This window comes from Hypanus sabinus, chromosome X1, assembly GCF_030144855.1.
Source record: "Hypanus sabinus isolate sHypSab1 chromosome X1, sHypSab1.hap1, whole genome shotgun sequence".
Classification (NCBI taxonomy): Eukaryota; Metazoa; Chordata; class Chondrichthyes; order Myliobatiformes; family Dasyatidae; genus Hypanus; species Hypanus sabinus.
Window position 1 is genome coordinate 25496666 of NC_082738.1, and position 23199 is coordinate 25519864.

The window sequence follows — 23199 nt, forward strand, 5'->3', positions numbered from 1 at the left end:
CCACTGTAAGAAAAGTAGATATCCTCCAGTTCAATACTTTCGTGAGTGACCCTGCCCCTGGTGCCGATACACCAATCAGTAGAAAGAAACTTTTGTAAAGCAAAGTACAGCAGATGCCATCAATCTGAAAAACAAAATTATCACTTAGCGGAAACACTCAGCAGGCTGGGCAGAGGAATGCTAGGCAGATGGTATACAGATCCATGAACGCTTGCTTCAGCTGAACGATAATACCTCACTCTTTGGTCACTGAAGCAGACCACCTGGCTTGTTTGTGGGATCTTGCTGTGCACAGTCCAGCGGTACGTGTTTTAAGGCATCCCGAGGTTGTGAAAGGAGTGACAGGAATGCAGATTCCTTTTGAACGGGGCCATCCCAAATAATAAAAAGCCCTTTGAAATTCCAAAGCACTTAACAGACAATTAAATTGTTCTGACATGTGATCTTGTGCATGAAGGGATTAGTTTAGCTGGGCATTTTATTACTAACTTAATTAGTCTGGGACAACATGGTGGGTCAAATGGCCTGATCCCCTGTACTCTTCTATGGTTAGCTCTTGACCAGGAACCCAGATTCAGACAAATGGAGTTTCTAATCTGGTGCGGGGAAGGAAGGTGGATCTTCCCAGTACACCCAGGATAGTTTAATGGCAGAGCAGAGGACTGTTGAATGGCCCACTCATACTTCAGTTTATGAGAGCGGAGGGACAGAAACCTTGCATCAGGCATGTCTGCTCACATCACCAGTATGTGTACCTGTGAGCAGCTGAGTGCCAATGGTTCCCCTGTGAAACTATTGAAGAAAGCCAGCCTGATCTGGCCCCTGACCCATGAGTCAGGCTTTTCCCCTTCAGACCTGTGAATGATCTCCTCTCCATTAGAAGCAGAACTTGTTTGCTTGAGCAGTGATAATGGTTTATTTACACCTAAACTACTCAGGGGGCTTTTCCACTGATAGGGCCTTTGTGCCCATACTCTGGGTAATCACTGTAGATCCCTCTGTAAACATCTGGCCTGAGCTGCTCTCACTTGACAGAGAGGAGAGCACACTTTGCTCACCGGCCAAGACTGCCAGGCCTCTCTCCGATTATTTATTACGAAGGACGGAATGATTTAAGTACCCAGGTCATCGACTGAATGAAGAGACTTGCCCTCTGGAACTGGGTATGTGGCCCAGCAATTTCTTCCCTTACTTTCTGTAATATCTGACGTTACACTTGTTCAAGCCCTGGGAATTTAGCCACACTTGTACACTTCAATGCAGCCTACACCTCTTCAGTATGTTTTGGGGTATCACTATTTACTTCTCTGAATTCGCTAGCCCCATGACCTTCTCCACAGTAACTGCAGATGAAAGATATTCATGTAAGGCCTCGCTCACCTCCTGTGTCTCCAGACATAGTCCACCACATTGATCGTCAGGGAACAGAATCTGAATTAGAACCATTATCGCATATGTCATGAAATTTGTTGTTTTTGTGTAGCAGTGTAGTGCATGACCATAAAAGAATAATTATGTTACAATTTTAAAAATCAATAGATAGTGCGAGGGTTCATGGGCCGTTCTGAAATCTGGTGGCAGAGGGGAAGAAGCTGTTTCTGAAACGTAGAGTGTTCAGGCTCCTGTACCTCTGCCCTGATTATAGTGATTTGTAAGAGGCATGTCCCGGATGGTAAGTCATCTTTTTGTTCTTCATATACTTACGTCCTCCTTTACCATACCTGCCAAAGATATTTCCTGTCCCCTTTTTTGCCGTCCTGATTTCCTTCTGATGTTTGGAATGCCACACAAATAGGCTGAGGTACTAAATGTTATCAAACTTCTTCAATGTTGTTGGAGTTGCTCTTACCCAGGGTGGAAGTGTAGACAGTGTACATAGAGGGGAGGCAGACCAGCCTTCCTTATACTTTCCAAAATCAGACCAAAATGTTGCCTGATAACTCGTGTTCTTTCTTGTAAAAATGTATATAATATAGGTTTAATGTAAGTTTTTCTTTTGAATGCTACTTCTCTGATGCTGTTTGCCTGTGATGCTGCTGCAAGTTTTTCATTGCACCTGTGCATACATGTACTGTACATTTGCTTATGACAATGAACTCCGCTTTGGATGAGCCTGTGTTGTATTGGGCTGAGTCCAGGTGGCTCCTCATCTTCTGTTTTCCTCAGAGCTCTGCTACTGACAGTGGTTAGTGAAACTTCCCATCCTTCCCGTAATCAGACCAGACTGACACTCAAACGCAGAATTGGACCAGTAGGTGAAAGTATGGCCAGTGGGGTAGTTTACAACTCAGAATGGGCTCTTCATCCCATGATGTTGTGCCAACCTTTTAACCTACTCTAAGATCAATTGAACCCTTCTCTCCCACATAGCTCTCCATTTTTCTATCTTCCATGTGCCCATCTAAGAGTTTCTTAAATGCCCCTAATGTATCTGCCTCTACCACCACTGCTGGCAGGACATTCCACGCACCCTGTGTAAAGAATTTACCTCTGACATCCCCCCTATACTTTCCTCCAATCACTTTAAAATTATGCCCTCTCATATTACTTGGGAAAAAGTCTCTGCCCACCCCATTCTATCTATGTCTCTTATCATCTTGTACACCTCTATCAAATCACCTCTCATCCTCCTTCAGTCCAGCTTGATCTATCCTCTGCATCCTCCATAAAGCTTGATGAGGCGACCGGAACACAGTGTGGTCTATCAACCTGCAACATTATCTTGCTGCTGTCGATCTCAGTCCCCTAACTACTGAAGGCCAACAGACCATATACCTTTTTAACAACCCATTTTAATGGATCATCTTCATTAGGGAAAAAATTGCAGAGTTTGGTGCTGGGGCAACAGATAGCAGAGTCATGGAAATCAATGACTGAATTGAATTGATTTTATTACTTACATTCTTCATATACATGAGGAGTAAAAATCTTTACGATACGTCTCCATTCAAATGTGCAATGTGCAATTTATAGCAATTTATAATAAATATTATGTACAACAGGACAGTCAATATAACATAGAAATACAATTGTATCAGTGTGGACTAATCAGTCTGATGGCCTGGTGGAAGAAGCTGTCCTGGAGCCCAGTGGTCCTGTCTTTTATGCTGCTGTACCGCTTCCTGGATGGTAGCAGCTGGAACAGTTTGTGGTTGGGGTGACTCGGGTCCCCAATGATCCTTCAGGCCCTTTTTACACAACTGTCTTTGTAAATGTCCTGAATCACGGGAAGTTCACATCTACAGATGCGCTGGGTCCGCACCACCCACTGCAGTCCTGCGATTGAGGGAGGTACAGTTCCCATACCAGGTAGTGATGTAGCAGATCAGGATGCTCTCAATTGTGCCCCTGTAGAAAATTCTTAGGATTTGAGGGCCCATACCAAACATCATCAACATCTGAGGTGAAAGAGGTACTGTTGTGCCTTTTTCACCACACAGCTGGTATGTACAGACCATGTGAGATCCTCGGTGATGTGGATGCTGAGGAACTTAAAGCTGTTCACCCTCTCAGCCCCAGTTCCATTGATGTCAATAGGGGTTAGCCCGTCTCCATTCCTCCTGTAGTCCACAACCAGCTCATTTGTTTTTGCAACATTAAGGGAGAGGTTGTTTTCTTGACACCACTGTGGCCAAGAGATGACTTCTTCTCTGCAGGCTGCCTCATTATTATTTGATATTAGGCCAATCAGTGTGGTGTTGTCAACAAATTTAATTAGCAGACTGGAGCTGTGGGTAGTGGCACAGTCATGGGTATACAGAGTAAAGGAGGGTGCTTAGTACACAGCCCTGAGGGGCACCTGTGTTGACGATCAGAGGGGCAGAGGTGAGGGAGCCCACTCTTACCACCTGCTGGCGATCCAACAGGAAGTCCAGGATCCAGCTGCACAAGGCAGGGTGAAGGCCGAAGTCTCTGAGGTCCTTGTCGAGCCTGGATGGAATTATGGTGTTGAATGCTGAACTGTAGTCCAAGAAAAGCATTCTCACATAAACATCCTTCTTCTCCAGATGTGTAAGGACGGTGTGTAGAACTGCGGCTATTGTTTCATCTGTGGTTGATTGTGTCGATAGGTGAATTGTAGGGGGTCCAGTTTGGGTGGTATCGTGCTGCAGATGTAGTCCTTGACCAGCCTCTCAAGCATTTGCTTATTATTGAGGTGAGTGTGACAGGATGCCAGTCGCTCAGACATGTTACCTTGGTCTTTTCTGGTACAGGGACAATGGTGGATAATTTGAAGCAGGAGGGCACTCTACACTGGGAGAGGGAGAGATTAAAAGTGTCAGTAAACACACCTGCCAGTTGTGCCACGCACACTCTGAGAACCCTGCTATTACTAGAAAGCAGAGTGATGCAGCGGGTAGAGCTACTGCCTCCCAGCGCCAGAGATCCCGTTTCAATTTTGACCTCAGCCGCTGTCTGCACCCCAGTGGGTTTCCCCAGGCACTCTGGTTTCCTTCTGCATCCCAAAGTTTGGAGGTTAATTGTCTGCTGTAAATTACCCCTAGTGAGTGGGTGAGGGGTAGAATCTGGGAGGAGTTGATGGACGTGTGGGAAGAATAGGTTAGAGGGAAAAATTAAAAGAGGAATGTGATCACTCCTCATCCAGCATAGACTAGATGGGCTGATGGGAACATTGGAGAATAAAATAGAATCAAAATGGGATTTGATGTTTGACATGCACTTGATTGGCTAAAGGGCCTGTTTCCATGCTGTGTGGCTCAAAGAAATCCATTGGTTGAGAGTAAGAGCCGGCATGAACCCAGTGGGCCAAATGGCTGTTATATTACAGCTGACCTTTCCTGCTACATTGTAAGCTCTATATGAGAAGGGCTCTTCACAACACTCCACTCTTGTACCCAGCTACAGACCCAGCTCCAGAGGGAAAGGCTCTTCATTCAGTCAATGACCTGGGTACTTGAACCGCTCCCTCCTGTGTTATAAAGGCCAATCTGCCTCACCGTGTCAAGGGCCTCGGAGAGAGGCCTGGCAGTCTTGGCCGGTGAGCAAAGTGTGCTCTCCTCTCTGTCAAGTGAGAGCAGCTCAGGCCAAATGTTTACAGAGGGATCGAGAGCGAATACGCAGAGCGTGGACACAAAGGCCCTATCAGTGGAAAAGCCCCCTGAGTAGCTTTGGCATAAATAAACCATTATCACTGCTCAAGCAAACATGTTCTGCTTCTAATGGAGAGGAGATCATTCACAAGGGCGACCACAGTTACTGGATTTATGGCCTCCTCCATCAGTTGAATGTCAGCCATTTTACATAAAAAATTGCCTACTGAATGCACAGTTATCAACAACACCTTAAAGGGACCATGTACATAGATGATACAGTGCCAAATCCTTTCAAAATTCTCATATTTTCTTTACTCTTTAACATTTGAAAGATGACGTGACTCTTGTTAACGAATTTAAGAGTTGGATTTCAGTCCTTTACTGAAAAGAAAGTACTTTTTCTTGTCCTAGCTGCTTTTCATACTGGTTTTGGTATGAAGTATGCATTACAAAGAAAATAAATCTCTATTTGTTTCTCAGATCTGCCACAAGGTACAAGCATTTGGGTTTAATTTAACATTGCATTTGAGGAAAAAGCAGTTTTTTTTCCCCAAGAGTTTATTGATTTACTTTAACATGCAGTCACATTTGTAGTTTAGAAGCAGTCAGTTTGGGCACAGTTGGACCTTATGAAGAAGACTGAGTTAAAGATGAAGAACACATTAGCATAGTGTAGGTGAACTAAAAGGTCAGCGTGGACATTTGGGCTTTCTATGTTGAATAACTCTATGCAGCAGAAATTATTTGATGCCTCAAAAGCCATATTAAACTGCTGCTCTGTCTGTTGTAGTTTCCAAGAAACTAAACTTTATCATATAGGAGTCCCAAGGCATGGGTGGGATTGAGGGAAGAGAGGGTCAGACATGAGAGTTGCATCAATAAGGGCAAGGATGGGACTGGAGAGTGTGTTGGATCGGGATATACTGAGGCGGTGCAGTGGCACAGCGGGTAGAGCTGCTGCCTCACAGCTTCAGAAACCCTGGTTTGATCCTGATCGCCAGCGCTGTCCGTGTGGAGTTTGCGCGCTCTCCCCTGATCGCGTGTGTTTCCACCAGGTGCTTTGGTTTCCTCCTACACCCCAAAGACGTGCGGGTTGGTGGGTTTAATTGGCCGCTGTAAATTGCCCTTGGTGTGTGGGAGAGGGGTAGAACCTGGACACAGTTGATGGGAATGTGGGGAGAATAAAATGGGATCAATTGATGGTCAGCATGGACATTGTAGGCTAAAGGGCCTGTATCCGTGCTGTCTCTCTCGATCACTCAGTGTAAGAAAGGAGGTGTGTCAGAATCCAGCTGGGATATAAGATTGGCCACTCATCATGGAAGTGATGAGGAGCCCCAACTGATGCCTGTGGTGAGGGTGGGTTGCTGGGGCAGAAGCAAGTAATAAGAAAAGATCTTAGAGTAGGGCCAGGCTGATTAAAGATGGCACATCCACATTTCCAGATTCCCTGGCCTGTATAATTAGCACAGAAACAGGCCCTGACTCCTCATTACCATTTGCTTCTGTGTGGGCCTGCCCTGCCGATGGGAGTTTGTGGGTGACATTGAAACTGATACCATTGAGTTCACCAGCCCCCGTGTGTGGTATGCATAGAGGAACAGCAACAGGTTCACTATCCAGGCGACCTGCGCACTAAGGACTGAAACATGTTTAACAGCCAGGATTTAATCCCTTTACTACATGTCAGTTACTCCCCAGGTCAGTTATTTTTTGTGTGGTTGGGAGATAAATATTGGCCAGGATGGTGGGGTGAATTTCTTTGTCCTTCAGGTAGCCTTTCCAAGTGACTGGTGTCAGACCAGGCATTGAGTTAATGTCTCCTTCAACAGCCAGCAGCCTCAGTGACCAAACCCAACTCCTCATCTTCCCTGACCTTGCAGCAGAAGTGTCCACAGGGAACTTGGTGCTCAAATGGGACTTGAACCCATGACCTCCTGTCCTGCAATCAGCACCTTAATTTGTTTAAAGTTGGCAGGTTAGGCAACTGGGTTAAATGAAATGACAAGAATGTCAGAAGAATGTGAGAAGCTAATTTTGCCAGCAGTCATTTTCAGTCTAATGCCTGTACTTGTGCAGTAGCAACATTAAAAAGCTTTAGAACATTCACAGACTTTGTTATCAGTGAGATAAAAAACGGGAGCTTCGTTGACATCAGCAATCAGCACTGATTTATTGTTTTTTTATTATTGTCAAATGTACTGAATACAGTGCCTTATATACTGTGCATACAGATCAATTCATTACACTGTGCGTGTACATATACAACGTGTGTTCATGTGTCTAAATGTCAGTACTTGTGCATGCATTGTGTGCCTGTGTGGAGGTGAGGGTATGAGTGTGAATGTGAGCCTGAGTGCCTGTAAAAACATAAGCCACAGGTGCAGACATTGGCCACTTGTTACTGATCCACCATTCAATAAGACCATGGCTGACCTGTGAGCTCTGTGCCGTTTTCCTGTATTAACACCATATCTCTTGATTCCTTTCCTATCCAAAATAAATATATAAATCTTTGTATGAACATACCCAGTGTCTGAACCTCTTGGGGAGAGAATTTCAAAGATTTACCATCCTCCGGCTTAAGAAATTTCCTCTCATCTCAGCCCTGAGTGAATGATCCTTTATTCTGAGACTGTGAACCTTGGTCCTTGACTTCCTCATCTGGGGGAAATATCCTTCCCCCATCTGGCCTCTCAAGCACTCGAAACATTTTTGTAGGTTTCAATGAGCTCACTTCTAAACTCAGGTGTAAATAGGCCCAGTCTGCTTCAGCTACCCTCACAGGACAAACCCAGCTTCTCTGGAGCTGATTGATGATGTTTCAATAGTGGGAGAATCTAGGACCAGAGGGCACAGCCTCAGAATAGAAGGACGTTTCTTTTCAGCAGAGGTGAGGAGCAATTTCTTTAGCCAGGGCAATGAATATGTGGAATTTATTGCCAGTCAGCTGTGGAGGCCATGTCATTGGGTATATTTAAAGCAGAAGTTGATAGGTTCTTGGTGAGTCAGGGCATCAAAGGTTTCGGAGAGAAGGCAGGAAAATGGGGTTGAGGGGGATAATATATCAGCCATGGTGGAATGACGGAGCAGACTCAATGGGCCAAATGGTTTAATTCTGCGCCTATGTCTCATGTTTTTATGGTCTGGTAAACCCTTGTACCACTCACGCTATTGGAACAAAGATTCATCATATTGATTCATAGGCATGGGGATCTGTGCACAATAGCTACAGATACAGTCCCCCTCCACTCTCGTATGGGCAATTCTGCTACAACACATTTCCATAACACACAAAACGCTGGAGGAACTCAGCAAGTCAGGCAGCATCTGTGGAGGGGAATAAACACTCAACCCTTCAGCAGGAAGGGTTAACTGTTTATTCATTTCCATAGATGCTGCCTGACTTGCTGAGTTCCTCCAGCATTTTGTATTGTTACTCAAGATTTAGACAATAGACAATAGGTGCAGAAGTAGACCATTCGGCCCCTCGAGCCTGCACCGCCATTTTGAGATCATGGCTGATCATCTACTATCAATACCCGGTTTCTGACTTGTCCCCATATCCCTTGATTCCCCTATCCCTAAGATACCTATCTAGCTCCTTCTTGAAAGCATCCAGAGAATTGGTCTCCACTGCCTTCTGAGGCAGTGCATTCCACACCCCCACAACTCTCTGGGAGAAGAAGTTTTTCCTTAACTCTGTCCTAAATGACCTACCCCTTATTTTCAAACAATGCCCTCTGATACTGGACTCTCCCAGCATCTGGAACATATTTCCTGCCTCTATCTTGTCCAGTCCCTTAATAATCTTATATGTTGCAATCAGATCCCCTCTCAATCTCCTTAATTCCAGCATGTACAAGCCCAGTCTCTCTAACCTCTCTGCGTAAAACAGTCCGGATATCCCAGGAATTAACCTCGTGAACCTACGCTGCACTTCCTCTATAGCCAGGATATCCTTCCTTAACCCTAGAGACCAAAACTGTACACAACACTCCAGGTGTGGTCTCACCAGGGCCCTGTACAAATGCAAGAGGATTTCCTTGCTCTTGTACTGAATTCCCTTTGTAATAAAGGCCATTAGCCTTCTTCACTGCCTGCTGCACTTGCTCATTCACCTTCAGTGACTGACGAACAAGGACTCCTAGATCTCTTTGTATTTCTCCCTTACCTAACTTTACACTGTTCAGATAATAATCTGCCTTCCTGTTCTTACTCCCAAAGTGGATAACCTCACACTTATTCACATTAAACTTCGTCTGCCAAGTATCTGCCCACTCACCCAGCCTATCCAAGTCACCCTGAATTCTCCTAACATCCTCATCACATGTCAGCATCACATTTCCAGCATATTCCATAACACAATTTGGTTATAACATAATCAATAGAATAGCGAATAATATTTTAATTATTCAGGCAACCTTGGTGAGAAACACATGGAAAAACCTGTTTAAATCTGTGTTTGGAAGGCAACTATAGCTTGTTCTGCTATAACACATCTTTCTATAACATGACACAAAATGCTGGAGGAATTCAGCAAGCCAGGCAGCATCTATGAAAAAGAGTACAGTCGATATTTCAGCCTGAAACATCGACTGTACTCTTTTCCATAAATGCTGCTTGGGCTGCTGGGTTCCTCCAGCATTTTGTCTGTGTTGCTTGAATTTCCAGCATCTGCAGATTCTCTCTTGTTTTCTATAACATGAGATTGGTTAGGAACATATCTATCACATTATAGCAGAACTACCTATATTCTAATCCTTATATAATAAAGTTTTGCCTCCCTAACTGCTTACTCTATCAACATGCTCACTTTCAACTATTTAGTTATTTATTTTAGTTTAGAGACACAGCATGGTAAAAGGCCCTTCCAGCTCAACAAGCCCACGCCTCCCAATTACACCTATGTGACCATTTCGGTAAAGGATACCCAGGTCTCAGTGAGCAACACTTTTCAGTAGCACAAGTGTTATAAAACATCCTGACTTTCTAATCTTCCCATCACACATTTTACCTCATTATTTGCTATAGTCTTGCCCATTCGCTCATCCTACCTATGTGCCCCTGAAACCTCCCAGCATTGCCTTGACAATCCACACTGCCTCACAGCCTTGAATGGATATGTATGTGAGTGAGTGTGTGCATGTGTGTGTAATTGATAATCAATTTATTATTATAACCTGTGTGAATATACATTTGATGGATTGAGTACCCACTGCGTCTGTGATGTAGCTTGAAGTACAATTCTTGCATACTGATTAAGTTCCAAGAATATCCCCCTCCTCCACTGCCCGCGAGATGTGAGTTCAAATTCCACCAGAGCAGCTGCGGTTAATAATCAGGATTTGCCTAGATGGAGGGGAGCAAGTTAGTGATAGTAATCACAGAAATTACTGTATTGTTGTTAATCTTCTCCTGCCTCAGTAATGTGCCCCAAGGGAAGGAAATCTGCCATCACAGTTGAGTTTGTAACGCAAGAGATTCTGCAGATGCCGGAAATCTTGAGCAACACACACAAAATGCTGGAAGAACTCAATAGGTCAAGCAGCATCTATGGAGGGGAATAAACTGTCAGTGTTTTGGGCTAAGTCTTGACTAAGGGGTTGGCTTCAAACATCCACTGTTCATTTCCCTCCTTAGATGCTGCCTGATCTGCTGAGTTCCTCCAGCATTTTGTATGTGTTTCTCCTGTTTGTGACTCCACTCCCACACTATATGTTTGACTCTGCAATGGCCCAGCAAGCCTTGACTTGCAGGCAGCTCACTACCGCTCAGGGGGCAAGTAGGGATGTACAGTAATGCTGCTGAAATAGAATAAATCAGACGGACTGGCTTTGACTGAACAACGGCCACCTGTGGTAGGCACATCGGACGAGGAGCAGGGATCTGACCTGAAATCGACTTCTCCCTGTTGACCTCCAATTTGTTTGTTTATCGTGAGAAGTTGCGGGTTAATTGAAGAGTGCGTTTCTATTTAAGTCAACTGACTGGCGCAAGGAGGAGTTCTCCACGCGGGGACGCAGCGGGCTAGCGGAGCCTTGCCGGGACAAAGCCGCACCTTTGCCCCGAGCTGCCAGCGCTCCCGGAAAAAAAACGCTGGAAGTCCATTCCCAAGTGATGGGGTTTAATAGGGACCACCCACTGCAATTCCTCTTTATCTTAAAACAAGGTTTTGTTAACCAACCCGGATAGATTCAAGGCGGTTTCCAAACGGCAGCCTAAGTCGTGCGGGTGGGAAGGAGCTGGGAAGGGTGTGGGTGTGTGTGTGGCGGGGTGGGGGGGTGCTGAGTCATTCATCGGGGCCGCTGAGGTCGGCCTTGGTCTCGGCCACAGCATCCTCTTTGTTCCCCTCCACGGGCTCCTTCCAAACCCTTTTTTCGGTACATGACAAGCTCTTGTTTTACCGTTGTTAATTCGCCTCTCGTCCACGGGATGTCTTTACAGTCGAGATATTAGCAAAGACGTGTAGTGGGTTCTCGGCAATTCATGCCTGCGCCGATTACCCTAACAAGCTGGTGACCCAGTGGCAGCAGTTTTGTATCCAGCAGCTAGTAATATGGATTTCTTTTCCATAAAAAAGTTACATTGTGAAAACGTATCTGAGTCGCTAATAGTCTTAATGAAGGAAATCTAATGTCTTTACCAAGCTTGGCTCGTGTGTGATTCCTAAACGGTCTAGCAATCAATGCCGACCTTGTTTTCAGTGCATGGGGTCCCTGGAATCTGCAGCGAAAAAAACCAAAATGGCGGCCGGGCAGCGTCTATGGAGGAAAATAAACAGTCGGCGTTTCTGTAAATGTGGGATCTTGACCTGAAACATAGACTGTTCATCCCCACCCCAGCCCCCGCCCACTGATGCTTGACCCGCTGAGTTCCTCCAGCAGTCTGTTTATATGTGGCACTTGAGGAAGGAGAACCAGTGGATGTCTCAGGTCTCCGTCTCTGTCCCATTGAGATTTCCCAGCATTTTCTATTTTTATGTTTCTGATTTCCAGCAACTACAATTAGCTTTTGCTGTTAAATTGGATCAGTGTAAAGGGCCAGCATGATTAAAGTGGGCCAAATGACCCATTTCTGTGCTGTATGACTTTACGGTATCACACTTTTTAATATCCAAGTTTCTCTATTTGGTGGAGCTGATGTGGGGTACAAATGTGCCCACTGCCTTGTGACCTGGGAACATTACTTCTGTGTATTGAGCTATCTCTGAGGTATCTTTAACAGCCATCGAAGCTAGTCTTAGTTGCCAGTGTTTGGCCTATATCCTTCTAAATCATCTTTAAAGACACAACGCAGGACATGCTCTCTTCTCATCAGTACCATCAGGAAGGAGGTGCAGAAGTCTTAGGATCCACGTTCAATGTTTCAAGAACAGCTTCTGCTCCTCCACCATCACTTTTCTGAATAGTACTTTACACCATTTCTTTATTTTGAAACGTGTAGTATTTCTTGCACACAAAACCTTACAGCACTTCTTGCTGCCACAAAAACAACAAATTTCATGATAATAAACCTGATTCTGATACTGAATCCTTTCCTATCCACACGACTTTTAAAAGTTGTTACAGTAATCATTTAGTCACTTCCTTTGGCAGCACATTCCATGAACATGACCTCCTATGTAAAAGAAATTGCCCCTCAGGTTCCTATTAAATCCCTCCTCTCTCACCTTAAACCTATGCCCTCTAGATCTTGGTGTCCACACTCTGGGGAAAAGACTGAGAAGATGCTAATATCTCTGCATTCCCTGTGGATGTATACAAGGGGAAATTAGTCTTTGGTTGTTAACACCAGTCATGTGAGAATGCCTGTTGCATTCATCTCCATCTAGACAATTCAACATGTTTCTCCCAATTTAAACAGTGTAATGGGGAACAGATATCATTGAGTTAATGGTAAGGCTCCATGGCATATAAAAAAACACTGGGAACCCCTGGTGGGAATTGCACACCATTTTATTCTCCCCACATTCCCATCAATTACCACCTCACCCCACCCCCGCCAGGTTCTCCCAGGGTTGTTGTTATTTTGGGTGTCTTTGAATTGGAGCAGCTTACAGATAACAAACACTGAGCTGAACTGAATATGCCAGGGCTCTTTCGATTTTGTGTTTTAATATTCTGTATTGTTCACTTTTTTTGTTATTATTTGTGGGATTTGTTTTTTGTACGGTTGATGTTTTACTTTGAAAGGTTTTCTTTGTTTAGTGGCTGTGGGAAGACGAATTTCAGGGTTGTATACTGCATACATACTTTGATAATAAATATGCCTTGAATCTTTGAGATATGTACTTGAATCACCAAGGCAAAGAAGGGTATGGACCAAGTGCTGGTAAATGGGGTTAATGTAGATGGGCACTTGGTGGTCAGCACAGACATGGTGGGCTGAAGGGCCTGTTTCTAGAAACATCTAGAAAATAGGTGCAGGAGTAGGCCATTTGGCCCTTCAAGCCTGCACCGCCATTCAGTATGATCATGGCTGATCATCCAACTCAGAACCCTGTACCTGCTTTCTCTCCATACCCCCAATCCCTTTAGCCACAAGGACCATATCTAACTTATCTGTCTGTGCTGTGTTACTGTAAATGTGTGGGATTCCTTTGTTAACCTGCCTTTATTTAATTATAAGCACAAACTAGAGAGGTTTCTAAAACTCTGAACTGCTGCTATTAGCTTTTTCACATCCCTTTTGCAGTGGTGCTGCCACATTCTCAGACACTTAATGCTCCCTGTCTTGGTTATTCCATTATTGCTCTATGACAAGAAGTTGAGGTTGGGGCCAAGAGTGTGAACAATGAGTAGGATGCAGAGAGTAGACAAGTTGGAGGAGTGGGCAAATGCATGGTCGATGCTGTTTAACATTGCTGAAAATAGAGATAAATTGGGTAAATTGATGGTGTGACAATTCATTGGTGTTCTTGAAGACCAGTCTCTAAAAGCACACTTCCAGCTGCAGGAAGCAGTTAGGAAGACAAATGGTATGTTGACCTTCATTGCAACAGGATTTAAATCCAGGAGTAACAACATTTTCCTGCAGCTGTGCAGGGCCTTGGGGAGACCCTACCTCGGGTTTTGTGTGCAATTTTTGTCTCCTTATACAAGGACAGATGTTGTTGCTAAGAAGGGTGTTCAGTGAAGGTTCACCAAACTGATCCCTGAGGATGGCACTGGACGAGCAATGGTTCGGTTAGGACTGTAGCTACTGGAGTTCAGAAAGATGAGAGAGGATCTCAAAGAAATGTATAATGTTCAAAGAGAACGGGACAGGTTGGATATGGGGAGGATGTTTCGATACTGAGAGAATCCAGACCCAAGGAGTCACAGCCTCTGGGTATGGGTACGAAATACAGAAGTGAGATCAGGAGAAATATCTTCACCTAGAGGTGGTGAATCTGTGGAATTCTCCACCACAGAAGGCAGTGGAGACTATGTCAGTGAGTGTACCCAAGAGGAGATGGATAGGTTTCCCAATGTAATACGGATCAAGAGAAGTGGGGAGAAGGCAGGAACATGGTACAGAGTGGGTGATCAGCCACAATCATGTTGGAATGGGGAGAAGGTGGCCAAATGGCCTTCTCCTGTTCTCCTGCTCCCACTTTTTATGCTTCTATGTGACAGATTAATGAAAGACAACTAATGTTTAGCAAATCTTATGCTATTTTTCGAGGCTGTAACTAACAGAATAGATAAGGGTGAACCAGTTGATGTGATGTATTTGGACTTCCAGGAGGCCTTCGCTAGTTTTGCAGAGAAGACATTAATAAACAAGATCAGAGGACACCGTATTGGGGACTGGGGGCAATTACTGGTTTGGATTGAGGGTTAGTTAATAGAGAGATAACAGAGTGGGGATAACCTAGTCAACAAGTTGGGAGGCTGTGATCTCCTGCAGAGAACAATGCTGGGCCTAGCTATTCACAATCTGATTCAGTGATGGGCAGCTAGTGACCCCAGAGACCCCAGTTCAATCCCAACCTCTGGAATTGTCAGTGTCCCTCACTACAAGGCAGGTTAGCATCACTGGGTGCAGACCAGTTGTCAGTTTCCTTGGGTCTATACTCAAGGTTCCAAACCTTGAGAATTGCCCCAGAGATTAAGCTTCTCACATTTGGCAGAAGCCATTTCTCTTTGCCCTACCAATCCCCTAAGTACACTGACAACACTCATCCACGTGGGGCCCTGCCACTGTTGCCTCAACCTCCTGAACAAAAAAGTCACCAAGTGGCACTGAAGGGGCTGACCTCAGACTAAATCAAGTTGTTTTGTACAAATTTAATTGAAGTTTGGGAGGAGGGCTAAACATATTCAGCCCCTAACAAAATAAAACATGAGGGTGACATTGGTTATTCCAAACAATTTTCCTTTTCAGTGAGTTAAGAATGCAAATTCATGTTCTACTATGGACGATTGTAACCTGGCTTTGACGCATTTACAGAGTCCATTGACTGCTCCTAATACTTAAGGGGTGTAACAAAAAGGGCCCGCTTACCAGGAGAGGTTTGCCTGAGTCATTAACATTCATCTCAGACTTCAGAGAGACTGAGGGAGAGTTTCTTCAGAGAAAAGGACACCGGCTCTTCAACAGAAAACAGGTCACAGTGTTATAGCATTTCATCAAACAGCTCTCCCTTGCTCGCAATTACCCCAGTCGAAAGTGCCTTTTATTATTCCAGTTTATGTACAACAAGTAGCTTTACAGGGTCAATAATCGACTCAATTACAAAGCAAACTCGACAAGAGCACTGCAAACTGCTCATGGCAACCCGAGGAGGATCTGTCAAGCGGGATTTCTTTAAGACAGGACCCTTCAGCGAGCTCAGGCCATCCCGCTCCCTCCGCCACCCCCCGCCCGGTCCAACTCGCTGCTTTTGCTCTTCCTTTCTGCTTCTTTCCCCTGTGTGGTTTATCCTTTGGGGCCTCCGACCACCTCACAATAAGCAACAAAGCGAGGTTTCAATGGGGGAGATCAAGCGGAAGCATGTCTCTTTCATTCTTTTCACTCGGATTTGGGAACCGGCTCTTTCGAAAAGGGCCGGTGATTCAGTATCGGGTTGAGGGGTGGGGGTGCTGGTAAAATCAACACAGGAGGACGAATCCATGCGATCGGCCTGATCGTGGAGCTCGGGGGAAAGCGCGGGGACTGGCGATCACCACTTACCGGGTTTTCTGCGGCAGTGTCGTCCGCCGACGTTTTGAGAGGTCGGATCTTGAGGGTCTTCGCCACTCTATTTTGCTGCCTCCACACAAGATATTGGTGCTGGCGTCTCACCTGTTGTGTTGGGGGTAGAGAGTACTGTAGTAGTGTGCCTTTGCGTAGCGCCTTTATCGTTCTGGGACGCTTGCAGGGGCAGTTAGGTGATTAGCTGCAACCGGCCATGCAAGAAAGAGGCGAAGTGATTAAGGGAGAAAATTCAGGGAGGGGGGAAGCTTGGACAACTGAGACGGCCAATAAGAGTGGCTCGGTGGGGGGGATAAGGGGTTCTGGGTCTGGGTGGGATTCCAAAGGGGTTCAGGCAGAAGGCTGTGGGGTGGATGGGAAAACAATAGATGAGGGCGATAGGTGAATGCAACGTGCTGCGATTTTAACATGCAGCAGATGCAAACCGAAGACAATGGTTCTGTAGTAGCAGTACTTTAAAGTCTTGTAAATCCAAGATTTACAATATTTTGTGAGTGAATTAACTTTCGTAATGTTGTAAAACAAACGGTAAGGTGGAACTGGGTGGTGTCAGTGATTTCACGTGGAAACGAGAATCTTTGCAGATTCTGGAATACCGATTCCATAACAAAAGCAGAGAATGCTGGAAGCACCCAGCAGGTCGGGCCGCATCTGTGGAGAGAGAAACCTTTCCGGTCGACGGGCCGAATGGCCTCGTGCTCCCGAGTTGCCCCACATTCTACATGGTTCTAACATTTTCACTTTGCTTTCAGTTTGTGTAGAGGTAGCACTGTAGTGGTGAGAGTAATTGCCCAGGGAACCAGAGTTTGTGGGTTTGACATATTTATTGACTATAAGATGGATCAGGGAGGGTGCGTGGAGGCCTTGAGATAATCGAAGGAGCTATGTGAATGCCAGTTACTCTCTCTTTTAATTCATGGCAAAATGTTGTTATTTGTAAACTCCCCACAGATCACTGGCTACCCTGATGATATCACAGGATTCTGATTTGCAGGAAGACCCAAGAAAGACGTTAGGAAGTGGGATGAGGTCAGGCAAACTAATAACTGGGCTGGTGACTCAGCTGTTGAGATGGGAATGGGACGTCCATTTTGACCCTGTCGGGCAGGTTGGATTAAATTCCATTATTGTTTTGGCACTCTAATGGCCTCGTAAAGTGAACAGTCGGAAATGGCCGCAAACGCAGCATTCTAGGAGTCTTGAGACCTGATTTCAATTTCCTCTGCATTTATTTTTCTCTTCAGTTTACAAAATCTTGTGAGTTAGTGCCTCCTGCCATCTGCACTGACGGAATTGTGCTCCTTCACAAATAATTCGAGTTGAAATTGTGTGCATCACAAATATGTGAGGGACCTTATAAGGAAGCACAGGGCTCTGTCCGTTTCTAAAGATAACCCAGACCAGTTCTATTAAAGTGACACATCTTTTGGGATTTATAGTAAACAGCTACAAAATCATGTTTAGAGATCAGCCCGAGCATTTTTTGTCTTCATTCATTTCTGGGCGGCGGGTCCGGGACTGCAGTTGCTAGGTGTGTGTTTATAGGCGACGCTCCCCTTCCAGCTAAAATACCAGTGCAGTGATCGAGGATTTAGACACCCAGGTACTGTTTCACACACCTCAAGGGGTCCTGGAACACCCACACACTGCCTAAATCCAAAGAAAAGAAAAGGGCTCAGACAGTTGGCTGGTGGCCAATTTCAAGTCTTTTCTCTCCCTCCCTCTCTGGAGTCCCCGCGTCACCCACCTTGGCGGGCTGCCTGCTCCGTAACGATTGCCCACAGAGGCAAAACAATTCGCAGGCTGAACCCACCCGGAGTGCGCTGGCTATTTTGTGTGTGAAATACTTACCACGGACAGGGCGAGTCATTAGGTCAGGCCGCAGTCTCCTCCAGTGTTGGGCTACATTAGGAGAGCATGAAAGTTTTCTTTGAGCGAGCAAAAAACCCGTTACCGTTTCACTGAGGTGGTCCCCGTTTTCTCCGTCCTGTTGCAACCCATGATCCACACGGTTATCTTTCGCGTCTCACTGCCTCACCTCTTTGTTGGACAGATCGCAACAGCCTACCTCGGGGAACAGCCCAAACCTTCAAAAGGAATCCAGTGCGGTGAATCTACGAACCACCCTCGCCCCAACACTGCCGCCACCTTTACCCGGGTGGGTGGGCGGGAGTGGAGGAAGCCTCTTTGTTCATTTGCATTTCTAGAGCGCCTGCCACAACCTGGGCACAGGTCGTACATGAAGCGTCTCCGCAGCGCGACTCACAGCACCAGTCTGCGGTGAGACTGCAGTCGAGGAGTCAAGGACGGGGACGTCCCACTATTGCGATCAAGCACCATTTTGCACCTGTGGCGTGTTTAGCTCGTGAAGCTCCAGCCCATTCAAAGGTCCCCGAATCCACTGCTCAATGCAATGTATCTGGAACCTCGAGCAGTACGTAACAGAGGTTGCCACCACAATGTTGGCACCATTCCCATGACTGACACGTCTTCAACCTGAAAATGTAAAACAGCTGCAGAAATCCCAGATGCCACCTTCCTTCTGTAACATCTTCATCCATTCGCCTTGAAGTAAGGGCTAACTGGGCTGGCTGCTAACACCGGATGGGTATTAAGATCCTATGACATAAGAGCAGAATTAGGCCATTCGGCCCGTAACCTTTGATGCCCTGATTTATCATGAACTTATCAGCCTACGCTTTAAATATACCCAATGACTTGGCCTCCACAGCCGTCTGTAGCAATGAATTTCAAAGAATCACCACCATCTCGCTAAAGAAATTCCTCCTCACCTCTGTTCTAAAGGGAAATCCCTGTATTCTGAAACTGTGACCTCTGGTCCTAGACTCTCTCACTATAGAATCAGAATCAGACTTTAATCGCCAAGTACCTGTGCACATACAAGGAATTTACTTCCGGCAGATGTTGTCTCTCTGCTCATAACAGATGATAAATATAAATGAAAATATAGATTATACATACAGGTAGTGCAATCCAAGTAATAGTTAACCGACAGTTAACTGTTCAGCAAAGTGACCGCAGTAGGGAAAAAACTTCTCCAGTGCCTATTAGTCTTAGTCTGGAGGGATCTGAAGCGCCTACCAGACGGAAGCAGTTCAAACAGTCCATGAGCAGGATGGAAGGAGTCCTTTATGATGTTCCCTTTCCACGTCCACTATATTTAGTCCTTTCAATATTCGATAGGTTTCAATGAAATCCCCCCTTCCATTCTTCTAAACTTCTGCGAGTACAGGCCAGAGCCATCAAACACTCCTCGTTCGATAACCCTTTCATTCCCCAGATAATTCTTGTAATTTTCCTCTGGACCCTCTCCAATATGCCAGCACATCCTTTCTTCGATAAGGGGCCCAAAACTGCTCACAACACTCCAAGTGTGGTCTGACCAACGCCTTATAAAGCATCAGCTTTACATCCTTGCTTTTATATTCTAGTCCTCTCGAAATGAACGCTAACTTTGCGTTTGCCGACTCAACCTTTAGGGAATCCTATACGAGGACTCCCAAGTCCCTTTGTACCTCTGAATTCTTAGTTTAAAAAGATGGTCTTTCCTCTCACTCCTCTGTGCGAGGGAGAATGGAGGAATGATACTAGAAGATCGCTGCCCAAATGAAGCAGTGGCGGCTACCTCAGTAAATATATTTAAGACAAGGTTTTTGCATAGTAGGGGAATTGAGGGTTATGGGGAAAAGGCAGGTAGGTGGAGATGAGTCCATGGCCAGACCAGCCATGATCTTATTGAATGGGCCATGGCCTACTCCTGCTCCTATTTATTATGTTCTTATGTTCAAAGATCCGATACCCTGCGTTTTGCACTCTTTTGGATTGAAGGGTCGGTTGCTAGGCTTCGCAGAGGCCAGCCCAGGAAGAGGAGTGTCCTGGGGCTGTTATTTCAACTCATGCCCAAAGAATTAAAAGGGAAAGTGCTTGAAACACTCATTAGGTCGGATAGCATCTGCAGAGAGGAGAAGAATAACGTGTTAGGTTGAGGATGTCGCCCGGAGGGAGCCATACAGAATTACAGACTTTGACAGGATGGCTGCAGACTGGATATTTTCCCCGACCAACGAGTCTTGAAGTGGGGTGTGTGACCACAAATGTGTCGGGTAACGCAAGATCATTTGTTGATCAAAATTGTTGGGGCGTCGGGAGAGGGTAGAGGGCAAAGGAACGAGTATGAGAAAGAGCGCGCAAGAGACTAAGAGAGACAAACAAGGAGAAGAGAAAGTTAAACATGACAGGGTGAGCAAGAAAAATGAAGATACAGGTGAAGTAGGGCAAGGGGAAAAGGCAGAGAGAGAGAGAGAAAAGGAAAGTGAGTGGAAAAGTGCGAGAAAGAGAACGACAGAGTGAGAAAAACAGATGGTCAGGGAGGAGGGCTAGAGGAGATGAGAGCACAGGCGAGAGTGGGGATGTATGTGAGAGAGCGAGTGAGAAAGGGCAAGCAAGTGGAAAGGAACAGAGAGGGAATGTAAACAGAGATGGAGAAAGTGAGCGAGAAAGAGAAAACAAGACAATTAAAAAAACAAAGGAAGCGAGCGAAAGCAAGAAGATTGATGAGACACGTGTCTTCAGTGCCCGAGGGTAGGGTGAGAACAGATCTGACAGAGAGCAGACTCCCTGACAGTCTCAGCTGTAGGTCTGAAGGCGTGGGACTGGAGTGGGAGGTCCGCTGATGTGCTGTGGGACGCCCTGGGGGCTTTCTTCACTTCGGCCAGAGTGTGCTGCCGAAGAATGTACAGAGTGTACATTCTCGTGTTACTGACTTTCGTTCACTACTGGGTGAGAGGGGGCAAGAAGGGAATCAGCCCAGCTTCCCACTCCTGAGTCCCGATGTGGAGAGCTGGTCTGCCTCAGAAGTTCGGATGAGGGTATTATCGGGTCTCACTGCAAAGGCGTCGCTGTCAAATAGCTACTAACCTTGGGAGAGGGCTCTGGGGCAGAATATCAACAAATAGAGAAAAGGTGGGATGGCTGAGATTAGGGAATGGGATCAGCCGTCTCACGAACCCCAAACTTGAGGGGATGAGTGACCTACTCCTACTCCAATTTCTTAAGTTGCTGTACTGGAGGAAGGCCTCTGAGCTCATGGTTCTCTGCTCTTTGGCTCGACAACCAGTCTGCAGACACTCTCATTCTATAGTTCAAAACAGCGTAGGAGCTTGTGTAGAGTAAATTAGTAGACAGCGCTCCCGGGCAGCTGAGAATTTTCTGTAAGAGTCAAAAACGAATAGGATCAAAACTTGAACGATTAGCAGGACTGTGGGGATAGTCACAATGGCCCGAATGCTCTTATTCAGTGCTACCTCATTCTGTATTTGAAAACTGCCGGGTAATTCCAGCAACAGCTGGGGTAAGCCGAGTTCAGGATGTTGGTTTGATGGCGTTGGGCCTTAACACACGCAGTCTCGAGTCTCCGTGGGTGGCTCGCTGCTCAGTGCTTCTGATGGTTTGAGTGCCAGTTACACACCACAGATGTCTGGCTCGGAGCTGCACGTCTGTTTAACAGCAATCCAACACGCACAGCGCTCTCCACTGCGGACCCAATGCTCAATGCAATCGCCTGCACGTCAGCTGCCGCCTCCGAGCTCCTTGGACGGGATCTCCCCGAAGGTCCCAGTGGCAGAGCCGGATTTTGAAACGGCGATCAGGCCCGAGCTTGTGTGTTTCTGGTGGGCGGTGTAATATTCGTGTTTCCGTGGGTGAAGGGTCCACGCATGCACCCGGGCCCCTGCGTTTTAGTTTACAGCCCATGGGATGAAAGTTGTTTTGATGACATCGGTGACCTCTGGAAACATGGCTCTGGGCCTCTCATGACATCATTCTCTGATTTGTGCTCAGCACCTTGTAGGCAGCTGTTTTCTTTGCTATTACAAGGCAAGACAGTAATCTTTGGTGAAGTTGTTCTTCCCTCCCCACTCCCGCCCTTTCTCTGACGCCTTCTCCATCTCCTCTCGCTACCCCTTTCTCCATCTCGTCTCTCTCTCGCTCTCTCCCTCCCCCTCCACTTTTTCTCTATTTTCTCTCTCCTAGCTCTCTGTCCCTCCCCCGCGCCTTTCCTTGCCTCTCTCGCTCTCTGCTTTCTTTCTCACAACCCCTCGGTCTGATTACCCCTCTTTTTTCTGTCTCTTTCCGTCTCCTCCCCTCTCTTTCCCCTCTCCCTCGCTCTCCTCCCCACCTGCCTCTTTTTTTTGCCCTTTGTCCTCCACGCTGTGCGCCCTTATTTCCTCCCATCCCCTCCCTCCCCTTACCTCACTCCCCTTGCTCTCTCCGTCCGTTACCTTTTCAGAGATCAGTAAAAATCTAAACAAAGAGAAGTCTGCCAACCTTGGCTCAGAGAGATATTTTTATGAGCGCAAAGAATGAGATGGTTTATAAATCCATCGGAAGCTGCAGGAATCCTGCCATTTCCAAATGGATAGATAGATATTGGTCGAATTCCTCCTTCCTTATTATAATATAATGCCCTCCTTTTGGTTGCCCTGTGTTGTAGGGGTAAACTTTCAATTCCAGTGCTCCCAGGAGTGGGCTTGTGCAGGGGGAAAGACTCGCTGAACTTTCCAACGTTTCAGCTCTTAGTTCAACAGACACCCAACTGGCAGCTCTTCTGCCTCTGAGACAGGAGGCTGTGGTACAACCCTGGTGTTGCCTTCATTGCAAAAGCGATACACTTCCACGTGACTTCCCTGGGTGGAAAGTGCGGGGAGCACAAGCTCACGGTTTGCATTGGCAGTGCCTGTCCTCATGGACAGTTGGGTTAGAAATTGTGTCTCTTAAGACTATTTAGGGAAGCATTTCCATCGTGAGGATAGCCTTTAACTCCAGGAAGATCTTGATCTGGTGGTAATTTGGGTAGAACAGTGGCAGGTGGTATTTAATCCTGATAAATGTGAAGCGATGCACTTGGGGGACTAACAAGTGTAGAACGTAAACAATGAATTGGGAG

At 46.1% G+C, this 23199-nt stretch overlaps 1 protein-coding gene and 1 long non-coding RNA gene across 7 annotated transcripts in view; one reads left to right on the forward strand and one right to left on the reverse strand.

The window, feature by feature from the left end:
• The window catches only part of LOC132384712 (zinc finger protein GLI1-like), a 219245-nt gene that overhangs the window by 154784 nt on the left and 41262 nt on the right, over positions 1-23199 (forward strand). The window lies entirely within an intron of this gene.
• LOC132384713 (uncharacterized) lies at positions 2889-18574 on the reverse strand. Of its 6 annotated transcripts, none has more exons than XR_009508996.1 (4): positions 18087-18574; positions 16215-16325; positions 15546-15632; positions 2889-11818 (listed from the first exon to the last, which is right to left on the reverse strand). It is a non-coding gene; the product is annotated as an uncharacterized LOC132384713 (long non-coding RNA). The 6 variants fall into 6 exon arrangements; XR_009508998.1 differs by having other exon boundaries at positions 16215-17885; XR_009509000.1 differs by having other exon boundaries at positions 2889-10406; positions 11701-11818; positions 16215-18574.